A 23,379-nucleotide genomic window follows, 5' to 3' on the forward strand; every position below is an offset into this window, starting at 1 on the left:
GGAAGAAATAAATGACTGCGACGTGAAAGAGCGTTGCTATGTAACAAGGACAACCCAAACACGCTGATTGCCCAGACTGATGCGACCCGAGACACACACACACACACACACACACACACACACACACACACACACACACACACACACACACACACACGCACAGACAACTTCCGAGCTCCATGCGCGGCATGAAGCCACAAGGTTGCTCCATTATCACAGGGGCGAGACACCGACATCGAAGCAGCTGCCCCGACTTCTCTCTATCCGAGCGACTGCTGCGCTGCCGTCAATGATCCAATCTCAGCACTGTTACCTGCTTCATTGGACTGGGTCAAAGGTCAGGCGTGGGACGGCTGCATGCAGCTGGGGCTCCAGTGACCTGACGGCGCTTTTAAGTGCTTTTTAAAACTATTAGCACCGCTGGAACGTCAAACGGTGCCATCAGAAGATTGTTCAGCCACTGGAAGAGTGTGAAGCGAGGGCAGACGTGTTGAAATGTGAGGGTGTGGCGCTTCTTCTTCTTCACAAGGAACCCAGAGTGAAAGAAGATTAGCTGCCAATGGTTCATGTGGACCAAGTCAATTTCCCAGATGCTTCAATAATTTATGAAGTCAGGCTCTGAGGCCTTTTTCACATCAAATTCTAGTGTATCTGACGTTCTGCATTACAGTCGCTGCTGCTGTCATTATCAAAGATTAACTACTAAGTTTTGTGTCTTTCACATTTTATACAGATCCAACACAATCCAGACTGACAGAACAATGGTAATTTTGCTCATTTACAATTTTCATTTACCATTTATTGAAGAAATGACGTCAATATACAAGCATCAAAGAGTCTCGTGGGATTGTTTTTAAATAGGAATTTACTTCTTTTTTTTTTGCAGAGAATCATTAAAATAATTTCACAAATCTTAAAAACTGTTCGCACGGTTTTGATTTGCAACACTGCAGAGCGCGCTTTCTCTGCCGCCCACTTGCTCCCGTCTTTCCGCAACAAAATGTCTTCATTAACGTGAAATTGACATGCTGGGCGTTGCCGAGCACACTGGGTCCTTCGCAGGCCCTCTCGTCTGAGCAGAAACACAAGATCAAACCTCAAGAGTCCAATCAAGTCTTGAGTTTCACACGTTATCTGATCCTCGCCGTGCCAACCCACCCACACGTACGCACTGTTTGATTCATATCAGCGCACGTCCTCGGACGCCGATGAATGTAGCCCAGTATATTTTGTCTCCCCGTTGCAAATTATGCAAATGTAGGGTTTGAAAGCCCTCCTCGGCGCACTTGTGATCAAATGAGACTGGATTTACAGGGCGAGCATGTGTGTGCACGTGTGCTCCGACGTCCTGCGCGTCCCGTCACGCCTTGCCTTTAAATATTAACTACCTCCAGCTGTGAAGATGTGTAAGGAGGAGAGGATGCAGGACAGAAGGAGAGGGGGAGAAAAAATAAATGAACACATGCCCCCCTCTACCCTCGAGTCGTACCCCGAGGGTTTGTCTGAAGAAATATAAGATGAAAAGGAGACGAGTGGAGAGATATTGAAGGGATGGAATGATTTAAACCATAATAAACACAATACTTACTAAAAAAAAATAAGAAGTAGAAGTAAGTGTCAAAGAAAAAGAAATTATGTTTGGAATACAAGCTCATGTCAATAGGGGGTCGTGATCCTTGCAGAGTGAATTATTCATAAAAATCCTCTTCCTGTCAGCACTATTTGCTCTGAATTCGCCCAGATTCATAATTGATTTTCTTCCCATTCATTCATGTGGTTCAGCCTCAAACGGCTGTTGCTGACTGTCCGCTCCTCTGTCTTTGGAGTAGCTGTCTGGTTCTCTCACATTCACCCTCCTCTCTGGCAGAGTCATACTTAATGCATGACTCTGTTACAGTGAGACGAGTCTCAGGCCCACTTTGTCGCTACGGCAGAAAAAGTACTACAAATCATATGAAATAACACCCGCAGCTTTTTTTTTTTTTTTTTGTTCCCCCTTCCCACAAGAACACAGTTATATGTCAAAGTGTCTCGCAAAAAGAAATAAACAAAAAAATAAATAAATAAATGTCACACCCCCATGGACGTTTTCACATTTTGTCACATTGCAGCCGCAGTGATTGCAAATAAAGTGTTGTAGTCATTTTGACTCACAGCAATTTACTCTAATACCCCTATATTAAATTTAGCATAACCTATCAAACACAAAACATACCTACATAGAGTCCACAAAGGTGTAAATCAAACTCTATAAATACATTTGTTCTGTGGAGGTCTCAGAAATGTGACATGCCTCATTTTCACTGAGCTATTCGGCTCGAGTGCCTGCAGTTCTGCAGGCTGTTGCTGCTGCCTACTTGTGGTACACAATGTTTGACAGAACAAATCGTTACCACAGTGAGACACGGTGCTGGTGGCATTATGCTGTGGGCATGCTCCTCTTCAGCAGGGAAGGGGAAACGGATTCAATGCAGTTTTTGATCGAAACAAGACAGATTCTGAACAAATCTGGGGGGGGGGGGGTGTGCTACTTTACAAGGCACTGTATCATTCACCTCAGCGAAGATTACTGCATTTTAATTTTGTGCACATTTGTCTAAAAGTAGTCCCAAAATGGGAGCTATCTGAGGAGATGACAAACCAATTTTCCTGTCACCTTTTCATCAGTCTTTGACTCTCTCAGCCCTCTCGGTGTTTGATACTAAGAGCTTTTCTCATTTCCCAACAACAATAAATCTCATAGCTCCCCACCTCCTCTCCTTTCTGCATCAGCCCCATGTTCTCTCCATCACTCTAATAAACTGCTGCAGCAGCACTCCAGCTCAGTCAATAGACAACACCGGCTGCTTAATTCAATATTTGCAACTGTAATGGAAACGAGGCTTTTGCAGTGAAACACACAACAGGATTCTAGCATCCCCGCCCTTTGACGGTGATACTCTTTATTTAAAGGGCCAAGTTGGCATGTAGCTGAAAATGGAAATTGCCCAGCAAGGAGGAGGACAAAAAGGAAACAGCGTGGAGCTAGAGCTTATCGGGAATCAGGCTACACAGACAGCACATTTATCAATAAACGCTATTAGCATAAACTCGGCGGTTAGACACGTTGCTACGCCTACCGGGGCCAAACGCGCTAATGTGAAAGCACGCCTCGTGGTGTCGTCCCCTCGTTTCCAAAAGCCCACGCCCTCCCCAGTGAGCGGCCACTGCCCCGTTTGTTTGGACAGGGGTTAAGGGCTAATAGCAGGGTGGCTCAAACATGGAGAAAATAAAGGTTGGCAAAAGAGCCATAAGGGCAATCACCCACTCCCTTTTACATCCTGGTTGCCATGACAACAACGTCTCCACACAGTACATCCCCCCCTCCTCCACCCCCACTATCTTCCCTCTTACTCTTGTACATACAGACTCAGTTTATTCACACATATGGTCACTAACGGGGGTTTTGCGGTATCGCTTACATATGCGCCCACACGTACGCACTGTGCTGCTGCAAGCCGACTGACAGGCCAACACCTTGAAGGCAGCTTCACGCCCATTTATGCATCACTGAAAACACAGCCTTTATGGCTGTTTACACCTACTTAACCCAACGTGTAGCACTGGAAGCTGAACGTGTTTTTTTAAGCATTTATAAGCATGCATAATTTACATGCCCATCCTACTCAAATTTAAATTACAAAATCCTCAATATCCACAGAAGGCATCTCATTCTCTCTCTCCACACCAATAAACTCACAGAACCGGGAAAAAGAGAAGACAAAAAAAAAAAAAAAAAAAGATTTGATTTATTTATTAATGTTTTTCCCCCTTAAGAAACAATAGGTATGTTAGACGAAAAAGTGGTGAATAATTCAAGAAGAAAGGACTGAACTCATTACTGAAAGTGATGGAGAGAAAGGAAGGGGAAAAAAGAATGACCAATGAAGAGAAAGAAGGGCAACACCAGAGGGACAGCAACAACAAAAAGTCTAAAAAATTAATCGAAAGTGCACAAAAAACAAAAAGGAGAGAGATGGAGGTGGTTTGTAACAACAAGGACACGAGGAAAATGTTAATGGCCGACATGAAAGAAGGGAAATATTTAGAAAGGAGATCTGTGACCAGTAAAAGCTTTGTGATGGTCAAATCAGGGTGTTGCACCAATGTAACAGTGTATCAGGTTCTCTCTCTCTCTGTGTGTGTGTGTGTGTGTGTGTGTGTGTGTGTGTGTGTGTGTGTGTGTGTGTGTGTGTGTGTGTGTGTGTGTGTGTGTGTGTGTGTGTGAGAGAGAGACCATGTGTATCAGTAAAGATCAGCGTGTGTGTCAGCAGGTCAGCTAATCTCTCTTGTCAGCTAATGGAGCCGGTCTTGCAGATGGAGTGCTGCCTCCAGCTCTCTCTGCTAACAACATGTTTGCTGCTGCTGCTCACTTTCGTCCACATCTGATAAGGTAATGTGTTTATAGTCGTCTGACTGTCAGTCACTCATTTACAGGAAATAAAGGCTCAATGGTTTCCAAGACCCAGTACGCAAAAAGTAAATGAAGCAGAGCATGTGTGTGTTTGGTTTGATCAGGACGGTATAGGCATCATGAGCCTGGTTATTTTCCATTAATGTGGCCATTCATCTGCAATCTAACTGGAAAGCAAATACTTAATTAAATCTTTGCAGTTTTTCTCTTTTTTTGCCATATTTATAACAAAGTAGAAAAACAAGAAGGCATGGTTTGTTTGAGAGATCTAATCAAATTATGTACTTTAACATGATGGGAAGGATAAAAGGGAACATGACGTGCCTGACTTTTTCCCATTTCATTTCACCTGTAATCAAACTGAAGGAAGCACAAACTGACAGCAAGCATGATCCCAGTGCAGAGCTAATGCAGAACACTAAAACATTTGACCAGAATACATAAAATTGATGTAAACCAGCAAGAAAAACAACTCGGGTCTAATTTATTTTTAAAGCGCCGTAAACACACAAACAGTATTGTCAAAGTGTTGGGATCAAAGGTTTTTAACAATGAGAACCGAGGAGGGAGATTCAAAAATATGACTTTTTTTCTCCTGGCTATGCAATCAAGTAGTTAAAATCATCTAAAATAATGTTTTTTGTTGTTTTTTTATGAAGTCATGTATTTGAACAATTTATCTCAAGGGGTGATTACATTTTATAGTTTCTAACATGTCTAAACATTTTCGTTCTTTAAAAAAAATGTTTTGGAAGGAGTTCTGGCATCATTCTTTAGTGACACATACTGTGTCATACAGACTGCAGTGAAATGAAATACAGTTTTACCTTTTTTATCTTCTTTGTTTTGGTTTGACCTGATCAGGAAATATTCAGGAAATTATGCAAGAACAGATCAAAAAGAAACACCACAAAAAAAAATAGGCTAAATACAAAAGTCACTCAGAAAAATTACAGAAATTTGAACAATCCTGATCAGCAACATTACGATCTAAACTAGAAATAAAAATTATTTAGTCTATTGTATTGAAAGAGTCGGGGGAACATTGCCATGTCGATAGAAGAAGTTCAGTTTAATGTTTGATGCGCTTAAACCGAAGAGTTTAAGTAATATTGTACTTGATTAAAAAGCTTTTAAATAAAGCTAAACACCAAACTGGTGCTTTCTGAAAGGTTTTACAGTCTCTTGTTTTTGTGTTGGGTTAAATTCTGTTAGCTCAAGTTGCCGTTTCTTCGGGAGATGCCACATCTTTTGCAGCCGTCCTTGTGTTCAGTTCCTACGACTCTGCTTCTAGAAAGCAAACCCAAAAAGTCAAAACCAATAAGCGAACAAATCAAACACTTTCCGCTTCTCCTAACGAGAAGTAGAGTTTGTACACATGCATGCGAACACAACCTCTCTTTTACGCTGTGCCACTCTTGCTTGTAGGTGTCATTTGCTTCGTTAGTAGCAGCATCGTCAGACTCTGTGCCTGCAGCACAAAATACCCTAATTACATGCACACCCTGAGTGTCATGTAGAACATTAAAAAAAAAAAAATGTGATGCATACAAAACCCCCACATCCTCACGCTACTCATCCTCAAAGACAGATGAGACACTCAGGGGTCCCACTTACTACCAAAGGAGTGACTGAACTGTAAAGCACACGCTGCAATCTCAGAGGCAGACACTCCGCGCAGTCCTGCCTGCAGTGTGTAACTTGCGAGATACTGACTGTGGCAGAATGGTTTAGTGTCCATACAGCAGGTAGCTAATGGTGTTAGCTCAACCAAAGAGAGACAATCATGACGTTATGAAATTACGTGGAAGAAGCCATTAGAAGTGACCTTCTCTTCCCCCCCTCCCTGCTTCCTTTAATCCTCTGCACTCCGTCTTGTAGTCGACCCTTTTTCTCCCTCTTTATCTCTCGCAGTCAGCCTCTCCTCTTTTCTGCCTCGCCTCTGAAACAAGCAGCTTCTTCCTTGTATTCCTCCTCGTGTTGACGCACATTTTGACCTTCACCGAAGCTGCTTTTTTTTTTTTTTTTTTTTACTTCATCTGCCTTTGTGACGACGTGCTAAGTGAAGACACTTCAGTGAACATGTTTGTGCGCAGATATTTTGCTCCCCAGAGAGGAAGAAAAAAAAAATTTAAAGGGAGATCAGTCAGATGGGAGAAAGGAGATTTTAAATGTGTGAACTAGTAAAGCCTTTGGGGATCAAAGCAGAGCCAGGCGACCCAGTAAAAAAGAAAAGAAAAAAAGAAAAAATGAAGTCGACATCAGTGTGGTGTCTGCCAGAGTTTGCCCTGAAACAAGATGCAGCAGCTTAACACAGCTGGAGATGACAAATCAGCTGCATCAACACAAACAGAACCAGGGGGTGGGAGGAGAAAGGGCCACTGAGATGGATGGCTTTTTCACACCAGGAAACATCACCAGAATTTACACAAAGATGGTGACTTCACATCCCTACATGTCATTATTATTCAAGTCAGCTGTGCATATAAGAGGAACTGTGTTGTTGGATCAGCTTCAAGTATGCAAGGGAGCACACGTGTCCGTGCTTGGGTCGCATCGAGTGAAGCGTAGTGGGGGGGTGGGGAAGCTAACGCTGCATGCTGCAGGTAGCAACGTCTGAGGCGGGGCGGTGCCGGCCGGCAGTCCTTCAGACAGGGAGAAGAGGAGGGAGCGGTCCCTGGGGTCAGATGATAAGTGGCCTATATAGTGCTGCAGGACACAGCTGCCAGCCGCTCATGTGACACGCATGGAAACGTGGCCGTCTCTGTAGGGAAAACAGGCACGCCACCACCTGAAGGGAGGGGCAGGCGGTGGGTGTAACCTTTGGTCTCTAATGCAACAAATAGACAACTGAGATTATTTGTCTTGAAGAGGAACTGCAGCTGTAAGGATGAAATAGTCAACAGGATGTCTATCTGCTGCAGTATGTTTCATGTATGTTGATGAGCGTGTCGTGGGATGGTGATAATATTGTTGTGGTGCTGAAAATTAAGCCATCAACCAGAATTGACCTTAAAAGCTGTCTGAATTTTACTTTTTCAGCATGTTGGAACATGTCTGCCCCTCATTCAGGCTTAAGACAAGACGACTAATGTCTTAAGCCATATTCACTTTCACTTTAGACTCTTGGAAAGTTTAAAATAACTATAGAAGAAGTTCCTCAGTTTGTAAAGAGTTGCTTTTGTGGAGGGAGACTCACCAGATGGATCTAATAAATAGTGATGGATCTCAGCACACAGAAATGATTCTGTTGTAACAATGTTTCTTGACACGAAAATGTTGCCACATTTGTAAGGACATTTAAACATAGTGGGTGCTGCTGTTGAATGCTGATAATTATAGTTCTTAAAGGAATATCAGGATTGGCCAAAATCTGTAAAAATGGATTTAAGCTTTACAAACCCAGGGGTCAGAAATTACATAGACATTTCTTATCAGGGCATTTCTAAATATGGGTTAAAATAAGAGCAAAGAGAAACTTACAAAATATGAAATCCTCCCAACTCTAATTGGTTCAAAAATCATGCAGATGCTTGTTTGAATATAATAATAATAATAATAATAATAATAATAATAATAATAACAACTGTACTGAATACAGTTAAAGAGCAGGTCTTGGTAAAAGTTGTCTTTGGCTGAATGTAATCCCATCTTTTCCTCCACTTCAGGGAAATGAGCTGCTGAAAGAGCAAGGTCAATCAATTCTTTGGTGAGACATTTGCATGGGAGGACTGCAGTGGCTTAACGGCCCTGGTAGTGGACAGATTTTGTGTGTGTGTCTGTGCGTGCATGCGTGCATGCGTGCGTGATCTCACTTGACTGGGCTTATGCAGACATGCAGGAGTCACACATGCCATTACAAAATTAATCAAACACGCTGAGGTGCTTTCACTCAAGCCAAACAAAGAAAATTAGCAGCTTTATTTGTAAGCCAGTGCCAAACAGGCAACATGATTATAAGATTAAGCAATAACAAACTGATTTACTCTGAGTACGGAAAACATTGCTGGTTTTAAGGTCTTAAGGCTCAAGCTGCTATGATAGCACTTCTCTGTCTGTTTTTCCCTGTACACCTTTGTGTACGATCGTATCTTGATCGTAGCCAATCAAGATACGATTATTGTTTTGTGGATATGTTTAAATGAGATTTATCAAGTGGATAGCAATCTCTTGCCTTAGCAACAGCAACTGGGCTCCAGCTACCTCCACTTTCAATGCAAGTGTTGACAATCTGAATTAACTGTTGCATTGATTTTTCTGTAATAAATGGAAATCTTTTTCTTCCTGCTGCGTTTGCATTCGGCTCTTCTTTGTGCCTTGCTCTGTCTTCTCGCCCTGCAATGAAAAGTCAATTTCAGACATTTCCAACTGAATTTGCCAAATTTCTGATGGTTTGTGTGAACCCTTCCTGGTTGAGAGTCGGTCTTTGCCTCTGGTAGAACGGAGCAGGAGATGGTTTGGCAGACGAGGCAGGAGTCTGTAGTAAAACAGCATTGCTGTTCTGTTGTAATAAAAAGAAGAGCTGAGCCAAAAGTAAAGCTCTTGATCATCTCTGTGTTAACCCACACCTAGAGCCACGAGATGAGGACCATGACCAAAAGAATAAGATCATGGATTCACAGGTACAAGCAGCTCACCGAATGAGATCAAGTAAGCAGAGCTTTATGGAGAGTCACTCCTCCTACCCATCAAGAGAGGGGACCATCTGACCAGAAAGAGCCTCCATTTGAAGGTCAATCCGTGATCTTGTTCTTTCAGTTTCGTCTCAATGAAAGGAGACCCCAAGGCAGATCCTGAACCCAATGAAGCAATAATATTTCTCTTATTGCCCAATGAGATCTCCCTGGATGGGATGGAGACCCAGAGAGAGAGATGCCTTGGTCTCCCTCCCGGACCATTACTTGGTTGGCCCAATGCTGGATAAGAGTAAGGCAATGGATGAATGCCATAAAAGTACACAGTAAATCAAATCATGTATGAAAAGCAGTCTTCCTCCACAGCTTGCCACACAAATCCAAATTTCAGATTTGTAAACACTCTCCAGAGTAAACACACACACAGAGAGAGAAGTGTATGCAGCTGCAGACTGCTGGTTTGGGTTAATCATCAAGTCAGAGGAGTCAGTTTAAGAAGATTTGCCTCCCATTCAAATGTGGCTGACAGAGGATGAAAGACAGCCGGGAGACGTGGGGAAACGGAGTTTGCATGGTGATGTGGCTCCTGGGCTTCAATTTAACCAGCGCACACAGCCTGCGTGATTGTGTGAGAGTGTTTACTCGAGGTGTGACGGGTTAGTATTGTTATGCATGACTCATTTTGTTGGTGGTAGCATGTGTCAGTCCGTGTGTGTGTGTGTGTGTGTGTCGATTCCCGCTCATCCCTTCTCTTTTCTCACCTCCCAATCACCATGACAACCTCCTGACTCCAGCTCTGCCACACACGGCAAATATTTCTCTCCCTGCCTCTCCCCATTCCACATGTTCACCTCCTTCCCCACCCCGTCTCCATCCCTCGCTCTGTCATACGTCGACTCTCTCTTACTTCATCTCCCGTCTCCTGCGTCTCCATCTCTTCCTCACTCCCCGTCTCTCCCTTTTTCTTCTTATGTCTACACACGGCTGAAGGAGTTTCTCTTTCCCGACTGTCATCCTCGCCAAGCGTCTATCTTTCATTTGCACTCCTGTCTGTCATTTCATTTCTCCTCTGTTCTTTGCTCCCTGCTGATTGCCTTTCGCTATTAGTATGGAGCACCACTTTCTCCCTCCACCTGCAAGATTTTGCTTAAGAAAACGTTGCCCCCTATGTACAGCCAAGAGAATACTCAATCTAATTACAGGTTGCATTCTATCAAACTCTACCATCAACCTCTGTGAACTTGGAGAGAGAGAAGCCAATCCAAGGGGAGATTTGCCAGCTGGCAGTGCATCGATACAGTCCCTCAACCCTAAGTGGCTCTCTAACTCCCATCACATCTGTTATCATCATGATCGGGAAACCGGCTTTGCTCTATAACTAAATCAAATCATGACCAATCGGACCTGTGGTGGGGATGCATTTGAGCGGGAGCGGCTTGTGTTCTCCAGCGGAGGGAGGAAGGCCGAGCAGCATCAAACGCTGTTCTGTTATCTGAGGCCTGCAGCCCCATTTCTGCACCAGACCCCCCGTTTCGGTAAATCCTCCTCCCACCCCACCCCCTTGTGTCGACGCTGCTGAGACTACATCCACGCAGCAGCCCCTCTGTAGTGGTGCAAAGAGATCAAGGACATGACATTTTCCGCAGCGCGTTCCAATTTTCCAGCAAGGCGCAATATGAAAGAGGGTAAACAGACAACCTGTGCCATCCCGACTGCGTTTGCACCAGACTGCATGTGCATCATCTCCAGTAACATATTTAAAGAAAGTGACAGGCTTTATATTTTCTGCCCCTGAAGGGAGTCTAGCTGTGAATATGTACAAAAAGTGACGCTGCAGTCTTCTATATTTATATTGCGCTGCTGAGATGCAACACCGGATTAATAACAATATGGGCCCTTGGGCTAGAGCTGGTTTTGTGGTAGCAGTACCTTATCCACACATAATTATTTTATGCATGCAAATTAATTTTCAAGGTTTTTAGGGCTTGTTGGCCAAAACAACATATTGTCTGCCCTTTAAAAAAAAAAAAAAAAAAGTTCCCTTTAAAAATAGCATCAATTCTAGAAATATTTTTCATCTACACAAAAAAAGCTCAGAGATTAGAAATGAATAAACAATTTGGAAAAATCAAGACGATCAGACTGAGAATTTTTTATCCCACGTAATTAAAGGTGAAAGGACTTGCTTCTGAGTGATGTATACAGATTACTAGTTGTCATGGTAACACCTGCACAGTGCAAATGGTTTCACTGCAATGTTTTTGGTGTCAACCCCATTTTTCAAAGTTTGTGTTTTTTATTCAGTAGAGCTTTGCATCAAATGACCTTTTTAAAATTCTCTCACTGAAAAGTTTTTATCATTACGAAGACAGTCTCTTCAAAATAAAAGCACTTTCTGTCTGATTAATTCAGAAATGTGACATTAACTGGTACAATTTCTTCTGGTCTTCTTTAAACTAAATACCTACTTCTGTTTCTAGTAGTGTGCATAAAATACCCCAATAATCTCAAAACAATTTACTGTAGTTAATATTTTTTGCACATGTTAAACTAAGTATTAGAAAAGATGTTAAACGCATTTGTGTAAATTGGGCTTTAAGAGCAATATGTTGTTTTATTTCAATTTGTAACCAGCAACAGTTTTGTGTTTTAGGGAGAACAGAAGCTAATCTCCCTAAAGCGATGTAGCTATATAATATTCAGCCATTTCTTGGGGAAAATCCTTCAAAGAAAGTTCAGCCCAGTAGCTGCAGCCGCATCTCTTACTCTAAAATTTTTCCTTCTGCTCTGGCAGATGACAGGAAGACTTTGTGTCCAACGATATAGCGGGAGACGGAAAGAAAAACAGATGCAGAGAGGTGAGCCACAGCAAAGCAGAGAACACCACGGTGACCTTTGCCTGCGGCTGAAAAACAAAATGGGATTTTCTTAGAGAGTTTGAGCCAACAAGCTCTGACAATTCGTACCGCCACTTCCACGGTTAACACACACGCAAAACAAGATGCTTATACACTGCAGCTAATGTCTTGAAAATACTCCCCCGGTAAGTCAGGCTTACAAGCAGCTTAATGTACACAGATACACACCTCTATGTGGAGAAAATAAACCCGACGCAGTATTCTGGCACACCTAATCCCCTGCTACAGTGGCAGATATCTAAATCATCCTCCATCCTGTGATAGCTGAGTTTAAAACATGCTGATGCTGCGGCTTCCTATATAGGACACACACAACGGCACTTCAGCGACTCATCCCAGCTGGTACAAGCCCAAAAACAAATGCAGGATGGTGTCCATTGTCTTCCTTCAAAAGAATCTCTCTTTCATCCTTCCCCTAACACCAATTGCCTATGGGAGCCCAGAGGCAGGGACCTACACCCGGGACAACATAGCAGGATCTTAGAGGTAATCAAACCCCTTCGCCACATCAAGTCAGGGGGTGAAAGGGGTCGGTCTCTGCCTCAAACGAAGGAGTTCCTTAGTGTTTAGCTTGCTGAGCTGGGATAGAGTGAGAGACGGACAGACGGATTGGGATCTAGTCTGCAAGAAGGCAAGTGTCGCTCCCGCCAGAGAGAAACAAAAACTGAGTCACAACCAAAGCTCTTCATTGAACCTTCTGTCCATGTTCCAACGTTGAGGTTATGAAACACTGATTGTCACTGAAGATCCCAGATGTAAGTGGCTAAAGGTGTTTGCTCAGTCGGGTGGCTTTGCTCCGTTTTAGGGATGGCATGAATAATCTGAAGTAGTTTGGATATCTTTTCAGGATGGCTCTTGTGTGTCAGGGCAAGTCCACGTGATAGACTGTAGGAAACACCCGGACCCTAATGGAGGAACCATTCACCTCCCCTCTGATCTTGTATTTGCAGGGAGAGGTGAAACCAGTATTTCTGACACCTGTGGCAACAGACGGATCAAAACACAGAGAACTGCACACGCAGCTCAGAGCCCTGTCAGTATAACTCACTGTTTGCTTCTTTGTCTGCACGGTAATAACAAGGCTGGTCAAAACACATTAGACATAAACACAAGGGGACATGGTGATGTTGGGCGTAAGAAAAACTATTGTGATGAAGATGAATAAACACAAGCAGGGAGAATAAAGTCTTTACTAACTATCAGAGGCATGCCTCTGCCTCAGCACTTACCGCCGTTATCAGCAGAGGATCTTTACCCTCCCTTTCCTCTCTTAGCCGCCTATTTATCTAACCACATTGTCATCCTCTCCGCTAATACTTCCTGGCTATTTGCCCTGAGCAGGAGCAAACTTTAGTGCTTCTTATTAAGATTGTTACCGATAGAAAATGCCCTTTCATTCTCTCAGCAGCCGCCCCACCTTCCTGAACGAGGCCTGGAGGATTTAAGCCTTTCCTTCTGTTTATAATTACCTCATTAAGCTCATTAACAGTGTCCGGACCCCTCGGTCTCTTTTTCCTTTTTTTCCCCCCTCCTTTAACTCCTTGGGGTTTGTTTTCACAAAACCGCCTCCCTCTGACATCTGCCCCCCTCCGTTTTCTTTCTTCTTGTTGCGCCTGTGTTTTCTCCCAGGGGATTACCCCCATTCATCCTGCCTTCACACTGACAAGAAAACCTCGCCCCAGATGCCTGCTCAGCGCTCCCTGCCACATCGTTATGTCAAAAGGACTCAACAAACGTATTTACCTCGCCACTGCGAGTGTGGTCACAGCAACGTCTCCGGTCTGTCTCGGCGTAAACAGACAGCTCGGGCTTGTTTTGCAGCTCCGTGGCCGATTAAGTCTAATGAATTCAGAGAGAGAACCCAAACAAATCCAACTCGGTCCTGATTTAAAAAAAACAAACAAAAAAACAACATCAGACCAATCTTGCAAGAACGGTTACACAGACATCATGATTCTTTGCAGAGAAAGCAGGAGGGAAAGTGACTTTGGCTAGAATAAAACAAGAGATGGTAGATCTTTTTTCAGTAATTATGAAGAACACTGTGGAGGTAACATTATGCAACCCCTTTAATTCACTTTTAAATTCCATAAAATGTGCACAGGATTTACAAAACTAACAAAATCTTGCAAAACTGTTAATACCCCTATTTTTTTTCTCATTTTATTTGGATTTTCAGATCAACAAATGAATTGTAAAGTGGAAAGGAAATTGCATTTTGCATACATTTAGACCAAACAGTTTGTTAAACAATTCCCTACATCACTTACGGCAATCTGCACCAGCTCGTCTTAGACAATGATTTCCTTCTTTCCACTCTTTGCTTGTAAAGTGCATGACTCGCACAGCTGCGCTGACAAATGGTCCCACCTGAGCTGTGGCTCTACGCAGCTCCTCCAGCTGGTAGAGATTTTAAAGCTTGCAATAAAGTTTTAAAACCCGTTGCAGGCTTAATGGAGTCAATAATTTTCCTTGACCTGTTGCAGGTGTTCCCTGATTCCCTGTTTGTCAGCAGAGGTTCTCAAACAAAACTTTGAGGCAGAATAGCGACTTTTGGAGGAAACTGGAAGCTCTAGATATATTTAGCGGCATCTGAGTAAAGGAGGCCGACTGTAAATATACGCAGCAGAGATAGTTTTAGATCTCATGCTTCATATCTTCTGAGCACGTCACACCTGTCTGCCTGCGTCCACATCCTGTACAGATGTGATGCGGGTTCAAATAAAACATTTCCCAGATATCACTTCTGAAGATCACCTTCCTCTTTTCTTTATCTTCTCATATTTCCTTTCTCTTTTAAATATTTTTGCTTTTGCTTCACTTGGATCATTCTCCTTTCAGCTTGTAATCCTACTTTGCTCGTCTTTTCTTCACCATCCCCCGTCTTTGTCTCCAGCCCTCTTGCCTGACGTTACCCCGTTTTAACCTCGTCTGCCCCCTAGTCTGCTGTCCTCCAGCCAGCGCCTGCTTGCCTGCGGTGGGTGTAGTGTGTAATAGGATGGCACAGTAGGTGCGATTAAATTAAGCAAGTGTATGGGGATTACAACCCACTCCAAACGTGATCCATTCCCACGCTTCGTAATCCATCTCTAATGAATATATCATGGCTGACACAGCAGATAAAAAAAAAAAAAACTGCCTGCAAGAACCTCCAGTCACAACAACGAGACGCAGAACCAGACAGCTTGTTTTCTTATAGCTCCCAACTCCAGGATGCTGCGTCAGTGTGAGTGTGTGCCTGTGTGTGTTACGCCTCCATCTGTTTCAGTTATGGCTGGTTTAAATGAAGTCTAGTTCTGGGGCGGGGAAGTGCCAAGCAAAACCACAATCAATATCTTTAGGTGTAAACACACTAAATAAGAGAGCCATTAGGTGGATTCATAACACTCAGAGGACTTTTTGTCCCCTTTACACGTGAGAGGAAATGTGCTGCGCTACTCACAAACCCAACAGCAGCTTTAGTGCTATGTTCTGTTTTTACTGCCGGGCTTCAATCACGGTGCTTCATTTTCATTCAGCATCACTCGAGTTCACAATTAGAAAGTCAAATGTCCAAACTTTGAGAAAACATTAGTAAGGGAAGTAAAATCTCTGCAGTACAGAATCAGCATTGCAAGTTAGTTTGTCCCTTCAGGGAACATTAATTAAAGAAAAATCATGCCAATAATTTATTATGACTCTTCCACTTCAGAGCCAAAATGTAAATGAATTTCAGAAGAAGAAAACAAACAAACAAAAAACTTCATCAGCTTTGAGCAATTAATGTAAAATATCACCAGTGTGCACACTCATTTGCATGTGTTGCCACTGCGGTTTATTGGGAGGCTTACAGAGAGTAACAATAAAAGTGTTTTATTGAATCGAACCATTGGCAAACACAAAAAAGTGAGCGAGCATAAAAGTCTTTCCAAGGGCACAAAAGAACATTTATACTTTCAAAGGGGGAAACCGACGAGAAAAACGCACACCACAGATAAATAATGAATAGCAAAAGGACCGAAAGCCCCCTTTATAAACCTCAGCTGGGTTGTAAAACATAAAGCAAAGCACCAGCACTGCAGAGTACAGAGATATAGTATACCCCAAGTTTCATTAAAAATGCAGCCAGCCTCTTAGCAACAGATCAATAAATTAGTAAACCAATGTCCCTTTAATGAAACACCCTGCGAAATGTAATGAAAATCAGAAACGAGTAATAACGCATAAATTCCCCAGAGAGTCCCAATGTCACGGCATAGGCAGTAGTGTCAAAGATATCAATATCGGTTAATAAGTGCATTAGACTGAATCATACTGAGATATATCAGCTTTTTTATATTGATTGTCAGTTAAATATTTAGACACTTTTTTCCACTTTGCATGGAAAACAAACAAAACAATTTTTTTTTTTAGATTGGACATAAGCTGCAGTGAAGTTAATGGGGGATGCCGACATCACATAGGATTAGTCACGCTTTTTATTATTCTACAAGGTCATTTTTGTATTATTTTGCATATATTTATGACGTTTTAGCAATATGCTTTAGCTTTATGTTAGCTCTGGAGCCAGCTTTAAAATAATGAGGTAAAACAGTAATTCTCAAACTTTAACAAACATGTAAAACCTCAGAGTTTGCAAGTACAAGCAGAGCAACAGACACATTTAACTCGTGACACGATGCTGACTTTCCTTTTGCTTGATGGAAGAGATTTAATCGTTCAAGTTTTGATTCGTTAAACTTGTACTTACAAGTTATCGTTTCATGTTCCAATTTGGAAATAGGCGTGAAGTGTCCTGAATGGAGGGCATGTTTTGTGTTTGAAGGCAAAAAACTTCATTAAAATCTCAGTAATACATGATTGTCTGCCTTTTGCTCTTTTTTTTTTTTTTTTTTTGCTTTCGCTAATTGCTAGCTTGACGCTAAAGTAAAGGTCACCTAAGTTTGGTTTTAATGTATTTAAGTTTTTATGGGTATTTCATTAAAAAAAAAAAAAAAAGTCTGCAATTTTCTTATTATATTTTCAAATTGACCAAGTGTAAGCTAATTTTTTTACCCTTTGAATTTGTTTATCATCTGGTAAATCCAGTTGGGGTCAATTCACAGACAAAGTTTAAACTTTAAGCAGATGCTAATCCGATCTTTAATCCCATTACTGTTGTTCCAGGCTTTATTTATGTAAAGTAAAATGTTATTTGACTCAGGTTTGGCCGACTTAATGGAGATTTTAACGCCCATATGCTGAAACAGGAACATTAACGATTCTCTGTGATGCCCTTACTGCCTTCAACACTCCAACTGAATACTAAATCTATCCAACCAATATTTTTAACCAAATGCCACCACTATTGCTACTGTCTTCTATGAATAAAATCCTCCAACCCAAGTCTTTAACTGATGCGTAGTCATGTCATTCATCTCTTGGCTCATATGGATTGTGATTCATCCTTTGCAGGCAAGTATGTAAAGAAAAAAAATCTTTGACTAGCAACAAAAGAGCTCATAAAACCAAGAGAGTCGTTTTGGGAGACACAGAATCAGTTCAGTCTAAAGATAGCCGCCGTCGTGGACAATAAAGCCTCCTTGACGGAGCTGACTGTGGACCAAACTCAGTGACACTGCGGGGAATTCTCTCTGTGACCGAAACAAAGACGTAATTTTGTCAGAGAAATAGATGAGGACGTTGTCAGAGGGGCAAACAGAATGACACATATGGAGCTTCCTGACTGTCATAATTTATGTTACTGTCGCGTTGTGTTGCAGCTGCATTTTATTTTATTTGTTTCCCCAGTTGAACAGCACATTTTCAGGAAACTGTCTTATCGCAACACAATTCATGCGCCATCTTAATTCCTACAGTAAGTTAGCACAAAGTGCAGCATTACTGAAAGCTCAACAGGAATGTTTTGGTTTTTGGGGTTTTCTTTTTGCTTTGCCAGTAATTAATTTCTTGGCTGGTTTCAAGCAGCTTCGTCGTTTTAAGTGCCCACATCTTCCTTGATGCCCAAAGGAATTGTGTGCTTCTCACCCTCTTCGTACCACCGCTATGAAAACTGTAATAAGGTAATTCACTCTGACAAATTAAATTCGTTCTCATACATGACGCCTCTGTTTGAGCCATCGAAGGTTCAACAGGGTTGAATTTATGAGTCTTTATGAGTCTTTGTCTGCAACGCTCCTTCTGGGAAGGCCAGCGTGAGCCATTACTTTGATTAAGATCTCAGTGTTTTCGACGCTGCGTAAATGCTGATACGGCTTTCGAAATAAAACAAACAGAAGAGAGGTGATTTAGGGTATGAAAACAGAATAACTAAAGTTGTAGAAAGACAACAGTTTATTTTATTTTATGTTTTTAAAGATTAAATCAGAAATAAAATAAAATTAAATTAAAAAAAAACAGCCTGCTTCCTTCTTCAGGGTTTCCTTCTGCTGCCTTGTGTCACCTTTTGCAGATTTTGGTCGCACCCCTCCTCCTGGCTTCCTCCTGTATTCCCTCTAATCATTTACCGCAGCTCGCCTGTCAATCCACCTGACCCTTAGCTCCCTAAATCACCACAATGTATTCTGCGCCAAACCCTGACAGCATGTCGACATGATCCCGTGCTTGACATCCAGTGGGCTGGCTCCCATCTGCACAAATCTAAATCAAAAAGCCAAGCCCCAACCTGAATAGGGGGACAAAAGGAGGAGTGGCGGTGGTGGGTTTTTTTTTTGTTTAGTTTGGCAGCATCCTGCAGGTGCACACAGATCCTAACGCTGAACTACAAGCACAACTTCCCAAAGAAAGTCACGAGCTTACACGAGCCTTCACAGTTTGTAGCTGCAGCTATCGCCCTTAGAGCTAAAACCGCTGAGTATGCGGTTTTGATCATCAGCAGACGCTTAAGTAATGAGGGCAGAGAGGCAACGTTAGAGAACGTTTGTCTTGGTGCCCTGCGTCTTCGCGGAGTGTTTGTTTGCCACAGACGCTGTGCGCCTCAGCTGTGGCTTGTGTGTGCTCATGTAAATGCGTTTGATGAGCAGGATGGCAACACAGATGCCCCGCGGCTATAACAGGTGGCACAAGAGCAGCGGAGAAGCGCTGACCCTCGCTGACCCGGAGCTGCACCTTCCCTCCTACGCAGTGCCAGCTCGGCACTCCAGCGCAGAGCCGACGGACTCTTTAGAAACCAGGAGGCGGCAGAGAAACCAGTCAGCTTGAGGCGACAACAGAAAGAACTGACCAAACATTGTTCATGGTTTGTCTTCGATTCAATTGTAATAATTTGTAAAACATAAACCTAAAAAGAAAAAGAACCGCAGACATCAGCTTCTTTTGGACCCCGTCTCCTTCAGGTAAGATAACAGTTTAATACGGCACATTTTCCTCGAGGCCTTGCTTCTTTTGAAACCCTGCCTGATCCTGTCAGTACTTGCGGAGGACAAAGCTGGATGAAGTTAGAAATCATCTGCTGACTGGAGTCACACAATTTCCAGCACAACTCAAAATCCCCGTCTTTTTCTGATCAGTGCAGGCATCATCGCTAAGCTACCAAAAGTAGCCGCAAGGCACAATTCACAGAGCAGGACACTGTGAGGAATTGCTGAAGTCAGCTATTTGGAGAGGTTCCAAAATAAAAGAATAAAAAAAAAATCACAAGAAGGTATGCAAAAGCTTGAAAAAAGAAAACGATATTTTCAACAACATATATGGAAAGGTCTGTTATTTATTCCTTAATGAATGGTCAACAGTATGAAGATATTTAGACTGTTGTTCTTTCACTAAAAAGTTCTTAAAGATGAACTTAAAGCCAATTAAATTGGTATTGTGAGGCGAAAGCTTTACAAAACCCCAACATCAGTGATCAGCCACAAATTTCTGATCAGTCCATTTAAAACACCAAAAGTCCACGTTGCTCTCCATCTTTTTTATGCCTCCTCCACCGTCCTCCTCCGTTTTTTTTTTTTGCTGCATCTCTGTTTCTCTCCTCACATGAATCCCGGTTTCCATCCGTCTCTACGATGTAACTGTTCAATTAGGCAGCGGGTGTCGGACTGGAGATCACTTTGTGCACCAAACTGTAGCAGGGGTTAATCATGGACTCCAAGTCCAGCTACTGACCGACACCAGAATCTCTGTTGCACCAGAATCTCCCATGACGGCCCTCGGATTCAGCCGCCACCGCAACGCAAAACTCACCGCATTGAATAGTATGATAATGTGACCAGCAGTGGGTCTCTGTGGAGGGCGGGGGGGGGTGGGGGGGGGAGTGAGGCAACGCTTCCACACAGAGGATCCATAAAAACCGACTCGTTTGACTACAAGGCGCCATTCAGCTGCTGCATCCCCATCTATTGTGTGCTGCATGTTTATGAATGCTGCACAGATGGCAACAAGCCATTGTCGGGTGCGAGAGGCCTTCCTGTTTCCTCTCAGAGCCACAGAGGGGGTTCATCTGGGGCAGCCGAGACGCGCAGGGAGCTCGAACACGCACTGGCGTGATGTTCGCCGGCGATTTTAACCATCACAGTGTCAGACGTGTTCAATGTGCCTACAGAACACCAGAGGAATAACTGCTCACATGCATAGAATAGCTGCTTCTGGTGATGCAGATCTAACAAAACCGGTAGAAAATGTTTCCGTGCGATTGTCAAAAGGACATCCAACAGGCGGACAGCAGCCGGCATCTGGAAGCACGCAGCCAGGTGACTTCCTCCTTTTTCTGTGGAACACCTCCACCGTCTGCTGCGTGCGCTGCCCCACCCTTTTTCCTTCTGTGGCTCCTTCAGACTGAACGCCTCCCTCATTTCCCCTCTCTCCTGTTGATATCTGAATCTTTTCTTGCCTCCGTGGCAGTTGTTTTTCCTTCTTCCACTTCTTTTCTCTTTGCACCATTTCAAGAAATTCTGCCCCCTGCAATCAAATCCTCTGCAGAAGATCGCGTAGTTTGTTCAGCTGCGTGCGTGCAGCCGAGTTTCATCCTCTGCATCGGTGAAATTCCTCACGCAATCAAGGGCTGTACTTAACATTGAGCCACGCAGCGATTAGCTGGGGGAGGGGAGGATATGATTAGAATTTAAAACTGCAAAAAATGAAGAGGGGAACATTTAGGAGTGTAGGAATTGCTCCCAGTTTTCCAAGAATGCTGATTGTCTGATGGGTTTTTTTTGTTTTGGTTTTTAACATTTTTACATTGCATGGTGTTGTAAATGCACACTAATACAGCCAAACCAAATAAATAAATAAATAAATAAACAGATCAAACTACAAAAACACAGTTTTCAGTATATCATATCATAAAACTTTCACCACATCACATAAAGTGCACATGAGGTGGTTTTAAGCAGAAATGATGGGCAGCCAGATGTTATCAAGGTGCCACAAACGTTCCCCAGCGCTGCTAAGTATTTAATATTAATGTCACCCTGTTGCATGCAATGCACTCAATGCAAAATTGAAATGCTGCAATATAGAATGTTTTGCAAAAATACAAAGCAAAATGTGACCACACGACAGTGTCACAATTACCTCTTTGCTTTTCTCTTACAAGTAAATTAAAAATACTTTCAAGTAAATGGCTGTAAATTACAACGTTTACTTGTAAATGACCCCACAAAAGGGAGGGAGGCGGGAAAGTCCTGCTGCAACTGCAGGCGAAAGGCTGAGAGTGACTTCCACGAAGCAGGTGGAGGACAGTGACAGAAGACGAGGCACAGGTGAGATACCACAGCGAGCTGCCTCCACCTAACAGCCTAATTAGACCCATCATCAGGCAGTTCTCCGCCACTCCGTTTCCATGAACTGACAATCGGACGCCTCTCGTCTGAAGAAGATCCTCTTACCTCCAGAGTGATGCTCCTCCAAGCCGGCGGGTCCTGGCGTCCCTTTTTCCTCTCTCCTCCTGATCTAATTGTGCCTTTTCTTCCTCCTTTTTGTGAAACTGATTATGCCCCCTCTCCTCTCTCTCTCTCTGCTGATGCTGCAGTGATAGAAAAACACACCCTCCTTTGGCCGCGCTCTCTCCCTCCTCTCCCTGACTCTCATTGGCTGCCTGTTAGGGGTGACATCACCCTTCTTCTTTGCCTGTCTGCCTCCCTTTCTCCTCCTCCGTTCTCTCTCTCTCTCTCTCTCTCTCTTCACGTCTCAGTCTCTGTGGATTCTGACCATTCCTTTATTGTGCTTCTCCTCCATCCTCCCTCCTGTTCCCTATGCACCCATTTCTCTTTACGCGGTCAGGGTTATTACATCCATCAGCCTCCCTTATTTTGGTTCAAGCAGGTATGATGATGCACACCGAGCTCGTCGCCTGTGGCCCTTTAACACTCCTCTCTTCTGCTGCTGCTTCATTTCAGGCGCTCATATCACAAATATATTTGCTTTTTAAAACATTTTTCCACACCAACTTTTAATTCACCGGATAAGGAAGTTCAACAGAGACTCAGCTCTGTAAACATTGCCTTGCTGAATGTTATATAACAAATAAAAAAAATAAATAAAAAAGCGTCAGGAATCAGTTTTGTCTCTTATCTGAGTTGGGAGGATGATGGGGGGCGATGAACAGATTTCTGGGTAATAAAGAGCTGTGCGGTCCAGGGATCCCTTGGCTGTGCTCCTCATTGTTGCCAGAGAGAAGATAACAGAGTTGTTAAATGTCATTGGGCGGCTTTAATCCAGCACACACGCTGATAAAGATCTTTTGTTTGACATGCTTTTATCCGCTGCTCCGTGATTAATACTAATTTATGTTTTCCGTCGTTTGCCTCCGCTCCCCCTGCAGCTTTATCCGCGTTTCTGATATTTTCAATGCTCTCTCATTTCCTTTGAACAAACTGTATAAACAGGTGCTTGATGTTTGTGAAGTCCCCCCCCCCTCCTCCTCCTCCTCCTCCTCCTCCAGAAGCCCTTTAAATCCACTAAACAATTGCCACCCCGCTCAATTTCACACTTCTTCGACTCAAAGCAGCCGGGAAATTTTTCATTTGTTGCCTGCAGACGGTTGAGCTGTTTACCTCTCACTGTTCTCAGATTACACCTGCGACAACTTCAGGTTTTATTCTCTGGGTTAACGCGCGGGTCTGAAGCCTTCGAGCACGTCTGCGAGTAAACACTGTGAAATTTAGCAGATATCAAAAAGACAGGGGGGGTTTTTTGTTTCGAGTCCGTTGCTAAAGTTAAGACCGGTCGTCACCTTCCCTCTGTAGAGAGAGATTCCCTGATCCGATCCAGTTACTTTCTGAGCAAAATTCAGTTTAGGGTTGTGAAATAATAAAGAGTGAAGGTTTTCAACTGAAGGTCATAAACGGTCGTCTATATTCATTCAGCCTTGCTGTCTTTTTCTGGACAATGACAGCAGAAACTGGCATTAGGCGTCTGCAGGTTAATCACAATGCATTTCATAACCATTTAGATCAATTAT

At 43.1% G+C, this 23,379-nt stretch overlaps 1 protein-coding gene across 1 annotated transcript in view; it reads right to left on the reverse strand.

Annotated features, from left to right (window-relative positions):
• Positions 1-22,843, reverse strand: part of l1cama (L1 cell adhesion molecule, paralog a) — a 49,988-nt gene extending 27,145 nt beyond the window's left edge. The window contains exon 1 of the mRNA XM_088007539.1: positions 21,806-22,843. The gene's annotated coding sequence lies outside the window, so the exon portion shown is untranslated. The remainder of the gene's footprint in view (positions 1-21,805) is intronic.
• Between the last annotated feature and the right edge of the window lie 536 nt (positions 22,844-23,379).

The sequence above is a fragment of the Poecilia mexicana genome, unplaced genomic scaffold (genome assembly GCF_051168715.1).
Source record: "Poecilia mexicana isolate PSO_F unplaced genomic scaffold, ASM5116871v1 scaffold_7, whole genome shotgun sequence".
Taxonomy (NCBI): domain Eukaryota; kingdom Metazoa; phylum Chordata; class Actinopteri; order Cyprinodontiformes; family Poeciliidae; genus Poecilia; species Poecilia mexicana.